Below are 8212 nucleotides of genomic sequence, written 5' to 3'. Positions count from 1 at the left end.
TGTCAGTCAGTACGGCCATTAGTCGTCGAATGAGAAGAAGCCAGGCATGCCTATAAGGTTAGTGCACCCTGTATACTTCATCAGCTGAAGTCCTGAATGAGTCTAAGGCTTGGTATCCTCAGGTCCAGAACTATTATGCTATCCTTATTATGTCCAGGAAGCTCTGCCATTACTTTGAGACGTATCAAGTAGCAGTGGTTACTAAGTATCCACTAGGTGACATCCTACGTAATAAGGATGCCAATGGCTACATCATTAAATGGGCGGTAGAGCTTGGCATGTACTCCATTGATTTCAGGAGCTGCTAGACGATAAAGTCTCAACTGCTTACCGAACTTCATCACCTGAATGGACCGACATGCAAGCCCATGTCTCAGTCCGATCGACCTGAGCATTGGGTCATGTACTTCAATGGCTCCCTCAACCTTGATGGTGCTAGGGTAGGTATCTTTTTTATTTCTCCATCCAGGGATCACCTCCAATATGTCCTCTGAATTCATTTTCCTAGCCTCCAATAATGCCACCGAGTACGAAGCTTGTCTCCAAGGTCTTCGCATTGCTGTCGAACTTGATGTTAAATGCCTCTTGGAATACGGTGACTCCGTGCTTGTCATTAATCAAGTCAACAAAGATTGGTCTTATAACAGTGACAAGATGGATGCTTACTGCTCAGGAAATTAGAAAGTTGGAGGGCAAGTTCTACAGGTATTGAATACCACCATGTCGTTCAAGATCAGAACCAAGCAGCCGACTAGTTATCTAAGCTAGGGTTGACCTAGAGCCGAGTTCCTAGCTGGTGTCTTTGTCTAGGATCTTCAAACTCCATCCATTAAGCAGGAGCAAGCAATTCACAAATTTTCCCCTACCGAGCAATTGGTCCTGGTAATTCCCATGCCGAGTAGTGATTGGTGAGAGCCTTTTATCAAGTACTTGACACTATAGATGTACCAGCTGACAAGACCGAAATGGAACGCTTAATTTGCCTTAGCAATCATTACGTGCTAGTCGATGGCAAGCTAATGCGGAAGAATGCAAAGGAGGAATTGCTTTAGAAGTGCATACCTCAGGATGAAGGTGTGGCATTGCTTCAAGAAATCCATGCTGGATCCTGCGGTAACTATACAGCCTCTAGAAGTCTGGATAGCAAAGCCTTCTGAGCAGGTTTCTACTGGCCTTCAGTAGTAGCAGACACTGAAACACTCGTTCAACGATGTGAGGGTTGCCAATTTTTCGCCAAACAGATCCACGTTCTAGCTTAGGCTCTATAGACGATCCTTGCCTCTTGACCTTTTGCATGCTGGGGATTGGACATGATTAGGCCATTCAAGAAAACCTTGGCGGATTCCGATGAGTTTATGTCACTATTGACAAATTCCCCAAGTGGATCGAGTACAAGCCGCTCATCTAGTCTACAGCAAAGAAAGCAGCAGAACTCTTCAACGACATCATCCATAGGTTTGGGCTACCGAACAGTATCATCACTGACCTTAGTTCTACATTTATCGGCAGCGACATCTAGGATTTCTACTGAGGATCGGTGCATCTCTATTAAGTATGTATCGGTCGCACACCCCAGGGCCAATGGCTAGGTTGAGCGAGCGAACAGCATGATTTTAGACACCCTAAAGAAGAGGTTATATGAGAAGGATCAGAAATATCTAGACAAATGGCTCAAAGAACTACCTAGCTGTGGTCTAGGGACTTAGGACCTAGCCCAGTCACAATACTAGAGTCTTCCCCTATTTCTTGGTGTTTGGATCAGAAGTCATGCTACCTACCGATGTTGCTTTCCGAACACCAAGGATAGAGAATTATGATGAAGAGAATAATGATCAGGCATGACAAGATGATGTCAATTGACTTGAGGAAGAATGCTTGGTCACGTGTGTTCAGATGGCCAAGTACCTAGATAGTCTGCGTAAGTACTACAACTGCAATATCTAGGAGCGATCCTTTGCGGTCGTCGATATGGTACTCCGTAGGAGACAGAACACCGATGGGATGCACAAGCTATCTTCACCTTGGGAGGGTCCATATATCATCAAGGTTGTGACCTTGACCAGGGCCATATAGGCTCTATGTTCAAGACAGCACTAACATCCCTAATTCCTAGCACATCGAACACCTTAGGCGTTTCTATCCTTGAGACGTCCTACATAAGATATGTACCTTTTTATGCATATATGCATTTCAATAATGATTCTATCCGTGATGTTTTGTCCATTTGCTTTCCAAAATTTTTCTAGAAATACTTATTTCTCCATGCTAAACATCTTTGAGACAACACATTCTATCCGAAGACCTAGCCACGTTCTCATTTGTGTTACCCAGAAGCAGCCCTATCCTCGACATAGCACCCAAGTATGTATGAGAAGTAGCGCTCTGCGCCATGGGTGATCGGCAGCGGCACCTTGGGGATGCCTATATCCCCAAGTATGCATGAGCAGTAGCACTCTGCGCCATGGGCAATCGGTAGCGGCTCATTGGAGATGCCTATATCCCCTAAGTATGCATTAGCAGTAGTGCTCTATGCCACAGGCGATCGGCAGCGGCTCCTCGGTGATGCATACATTCCTAAGTGTGCACAAACATCTCAGGATAGAATGCCCCCCATGTCTCATTGGTATAGTGCTTAGCACTCCAATTTTCGCCAGGATCTCCAATTTTTGCCATGATCTCCAATTTTCGCCATGGTCTCCAAATTTCTCCACGGTCTCCAATTTTTGCCACGGTTCTCCAATTTTCGCCATGATCTCCAATTTTCGCCACGGGTCTCCAATTTTCGCCACGGTCTCCAAATTTCTCCACTGGTCTCCAATTTTCACCATGGTTCTCCAATTTTCACCATGATCTCCAATTTTCATGACGAATCTCCAATTTTCACCATGGGTCTCCAATTTTCGCCATGATCTCCAATTTTCGCCACGATCTCCAATTTTCGCCATGGGTCCAAATTTTTGCCATGGGTCTCCAATTTTTGCCATGATCTCCAATTTTCGCCACTGTCTCCAAATTTCTCCATAGTCTCCAATTTTCACCATGATCTCCAATTTTTGCCACGGTCTCCAACTTTCGCCGTGGTTCTCCAGTTTTGCCATGGTTCTCCAATGCTCTCTGTGCTCTCCAATTTTTCTCCATCTTTAATTGCTCAGCACTCTCCTAATTTTAAGAATTTTATTCTTTTAACAAAAATGAACAAAGTCCAAATAGACATAAACTGCTCTGCGGGGTATAAAATTCACCGATACATTGCTCCCGATGAACTCCGCTCTATTTTCTTCATCATCGAGTTCATATATTTTATTTTTAAATGATGTACTACCTGTCCTACATATTTGTATTGCAGGATCATCGTCTGAGTGGTCGCACCACCTAGCCTTCGGGTTTCTTCGTCGATCAACTGGTCAGACCACTAGGTTCATGAGTTCGTCGCCGACCAGTTGGTCATACTATTCGGCGTTCACTTCTACTTGGCAGCTCACTTTGCCACTGACTAGTTGGTTGGGCTGCTCGGTGCTTGATCCTCTATCAACCAACAGATCAGATTATCCATCGCTTCATCATCAGCTATGTCCGGGGGCTCGCTAGCTAAGCCGGGGACTTCTCAGTGTTTGGATTGCTCCGTCGCTTCATCAGTTAGCTAAGCTAGGGGCTCCCTTGGTGGTCAGATTTTGCTACGTCTCATTTGTCGATTCGCCTGATGGCTTACTACATTTTGCCGACGCTACATGTCATATGTGCTATCAAGGTGGTCCATGCTATCCGAATCAGGGTGCTGATCCTAGGCTGCACATGTCAGGGCTTTGATAAGTATATCTATCGTTGCAATCTAAGTGCTAAGCACTCTCTATTTTCTCCATGTTTTACTGCTCGATATTATCAGTGTTTTACTCCACATGCCCAGTGTTAAGCATGGGACTTTGTCCTCTACACTTAATTATTTGATCCTGCTACAAGATGCAACTTTATCTTACAGTAAGGCTTGGGGACTAAGTTTGTACACTTTACCTAGCGGTGAGTGTAATTTTCACTAGCTAAGCTAAGAATATATTATTTGATCTCAATATTAATAAGGTTCTTTGATCCTACTACAAGATGTTTCTCTATCTTACCGCAGGCTCGGGGACTAAGTGTGTACACTTCACCGTGCGGTGAGTGTATTGTTTTTTCTTCTTACTGGTTTTTTAGCTAAGCTGGGGATTAGCTGTGTGCTCGGCTAAGCTGGGGACTTGGTTGTTATGACTAAGTGATCAGTTGAAATTCTTTGATCCTGACACCAGGTGTCATCTTCACCTACTGTCAGGCTCGGGGACTACAATGCATATATTGCACCTAGCGGCGCATATATTAGTACTAATATCCTCTTTGCCTAATCATGGATGTTGATCATCTGACTTCGCCAATGAAGCCTAAGTGTATACACTTCACCTAAGGTGGAGAATTTTTAAATTTTAAACTTGAGCCCCTTGCATCCTTCTAGCAAGCCTTACTTGGCTAAGTCCAAGATCTGTGTACCAGTTAAACTAGTCAGCTTCAATTTCCACTACTCGGATCACCAGTTAACTTGTTGAATTACTAGTTAAACTAGTCGGCACTCTATTTTGTTGATTAGATTACCAGTTAAACTAGTTGAATTACACGTTAAACTGGTCGGCACTCCATTTTGATTGGATTACCAGTTACACTGGTTGGAATACCTAGTTTATTGTCTGACGACAAGATAAACTGCTCGGACTTGCTCAAGACGATGATGCTCAGCGGATACAAGGAGCTCGGGGACTAGCTGTGTGGGATATAACCCTAGGTACCCACAATAGTAGACACAGGCCACGCCACCAGGGGAGGTCCAGCCCATAAGGAGAAGGCATGTGATGCAAGACACCGATCGGCATGCATCACACAGTTTCAAGAAAGAATCTTGAAGATAGGGAAGGATCTAATTAGATATGATAGATATTGTATTCCTTGTAAATACTTACAATATAGCCGAATAGATCTAGATCTAACTGACTTGTAACCCTATGCCCTAGACTATATAAGGTGGGCAGGGACCCCCCCTCGAATTCATCTCATATTCAATACAATCCAACAAAGACACAAGACATAGGGTATTACAGTCGATCAGACTGTCCTAAACCTGTCTAAATTGTTGTCTCTAGCGCCTTGTGTCACCATCTAGTTCCTATTACTTACACCTCCACCGATCATCTACTACCATGGGTATACCCCTCGGTAGACTATCGACCAGATTTCGTCGACACCTACCCCAGTGTAGGAGTAGTTGGGTGGTGTGTATGTGATCTTGATTTTAAGAGCATGACAAACCTCTCAAAAGGGTCAACAAAGCTTGACTAAACTCAATGCAATGCAAACAGCATATATGTGGAAGTTTTCCTAATCTAAATATCATATATGGCTCTGGTAGGAATTCAAGCTTTGTCATACAGGAGCTCATCATGTAACATTCTTATATTTTTCAAAAGATAAATCTCTAGAACTTTTGTATCACTTGGAACAAGATAAACAGCAGCTCAGACCTTCTCATATCATATCCGTCAATTACCTAGACTTAGATCAAGCATATGCTACCCACGAGTTTCAAGTTCAGAGTAAATTCTTATATCAAAACAGTCGTATCCAAAACTCAGAAGAATTCAAGGCTAAAAACTAGGTACTTGAAAGGAATCATGACACAACAACTATTCATCATTTCCATTGTAAGAGATTATTCTCAGAGTTTATTTATTTAGCTCCTAAAAACAAAAAACTAGACACACACTTTTTATTTTGTTTTTCATTTTTAAGATCACACCTTACTATTATATATAAGACAAATACGAATATAATTTTTTATTTTTCTTTTAGTTTGTTATGCATCTTTTTTTGACTTAGAAATAATAGAACAAAAGGGAAAAAATACTTAGCTCAATATATGGAGGATGCCCTTCCCCCAAACTAGATGTTATCGTGGTCTTTCTTAGATTGAGTTTACCAACAAAAGTCTTTCTCATTCATCCAGAAGTAGGGTACCTTGTGCAGCGGGTGTAGCAGCGGTTCAGAAAAATGTACTTCAGATGGATAGCTTTACTCTTGATCATCCTACAAAATACTCCAACAAGAACACCAAAACTCGTGTCATAGATTAGGATAAGGGGTTAGCGGTCAGCCATTCAGAGATTTGTTGTCCTTCGGGGTTTAGATAGATTTCCTAATTGGCAAAGTTCTAGCAGGATGTCTATTTAATATTTTTTTGGATTTTCTTATTTATATAATATAGAAAGAAAATATGCATGCATGATTATTATTATTTTATTTTTATTTTATTTTTATTTTTATGCCACCATAGTGAATACTCCCTTGGGCTTTTACACACCGAGAAAAATTTTCACATGGGGCTTGGGCTTTATGATGCAATGAGGTAATGCAGTCATGAAACTTTTTATCTTCCTTTTCTTAATGTAATGGTAATGCAGAAAAATGAATATGCTAAAGTGAAAAGTAATTCATATATTACTAAAAAGTAAATATGGATAACTACCGATGTTACCTCATGACCAGGGTTTGGATTTTTAAGTCCTCCGGATAGGACTTGGCTAGAGAAAAGTTCTTCACTCTTCGGGTGCATCATCTGGTATCAACGATGGAGGCCTAGATGGCTACACATCTTGTGATGGTGTCTCTAATGGTGATGTCACCTTCTCTTTCCATACCTGCTTGGTATGTGGGCTTGACTTAGGCGGAGTAGGTTTATCTTTGACAACTTCTTCAGGTTCTTCATCTTCTTTCCATTCATTCTTTGGAGGTTGATTCTTTCAGCATTGGGATGACCGACGTCTCCTCCTAGAGCGAGTCTTCTTGGCTATTCATAAGTGGTATAACTATTGAAATAACAACGTACCTTTTCTCTAGGGAATTGGAAGTGGACTTGTCTAGATCTAACGTAGATGATTGTGTTGGTTGCGTTGAGGAACGGTCTTCCCAATATAATATGTGTATCATCTTCTTCTTCACCCATGTCTAGAACCATGAAGTCAGCAGGGGCATACTGATCGTGTATTCTTAGCCATAACATCTTTTGCTATTCTTTTCGGAAATCAGATTGATTGGTCCACCATCTGCAATTGCATATATGTAGGGAACAAAGGTTCCTCACTGAATAAGTATTCATACATTACCTTGGACATTATATTGACACCCAACCCAATGTCGTAGAAGGTCTTGTGGAACATTCTTTGTCCAATGGTACACTCAATTGTGGATACTCCTAGCATCATCCTTCTTAGCAAGGAATGGTGAAGCGAGGAGGTGGCCATACTCTGATCGGAGTGTGTTGATCATATTGACTGATTCTTCTTGAGGCTACCTAGTCACTGTTGTTCTTCTTCCTAGTCACTGTTGTCTCTTCGGGCAGGTATGACGTTTGTGGAAGTCTGGGAAATCACAAGATGCGGTTCTTGAAAAAAAAACTTTTCCTTTTTATCCTTGATTGTGAAACAGATCTTGGCACTGTCCGCGTAGATAATGGCTTTTGCGGTGCTTAGGAAAGGTCAGCCCAAAATAATGGGTTCCCTTACATCTCCACCTGTTTCTAAAACCACAAAGTCTATGGGAACATATGATTGTCTCACTCGAACAATGGCATCTTCAAGAACTCCCTTGGGGTAATAGAGTGACTGATCTGCAAGATGCAAATGCATATTTGTGTACAATAAAGTATCTCCATTAATTTGATCATAAATTACCTTAGGCATGATATTGACACTTGCTCCGAAGTCACCGATAGCTTCTTGGAAAATGTAAGGTCCAATGGCGATGGGGATGACAGGTATCCCTGGATCGCTCTTCTTTTTAGGTCGGGTATAGTGTATCCACCTTCCCATCGATGGTTGTATATAATAATATGCTGCATTGTGAATATCGACAAGATTTATAGTTTCTAGATATTCTGGTTGCCTAGGAATATTACCTTTATCGGACCGAAGAATAGCAGCTGCCAGCTGAGCTATTTGTGATTCTACCATTTTATTAAAGCTATGTTGGTTCTTAATGGCAAAAGCAAAGCTATCCATTCTATTATTTATGTTTTCTAGAATTTTATCATTGGTAGCTATCTTTCTAGATAATCCCTCCATAAGTTTAGATTGGTCAGCAATTAATTCTCTCAAGGGTGGTTGATTGAAATTATTAAAATTATTACCTTGATAGTTACCTT

The sequence above is a fragment of the Miscanthus floridulus genome, chromosome 16 (genome assembly GCF_019320115.1).
Source record: "Miscanthus floridulus cultivar M001 chromosome 16, ASM1932011v1, whole genome shotgun sequence".
Lineage (NCBI taxonomy): Eukaryota > Viridiplantae > Streptophyta > Magnoliopsida > Poales > Poaceae > Miscanthus > Miscanthus floridulus.
Note: the sequence above shows the minus strand (reverse complement) of the source record.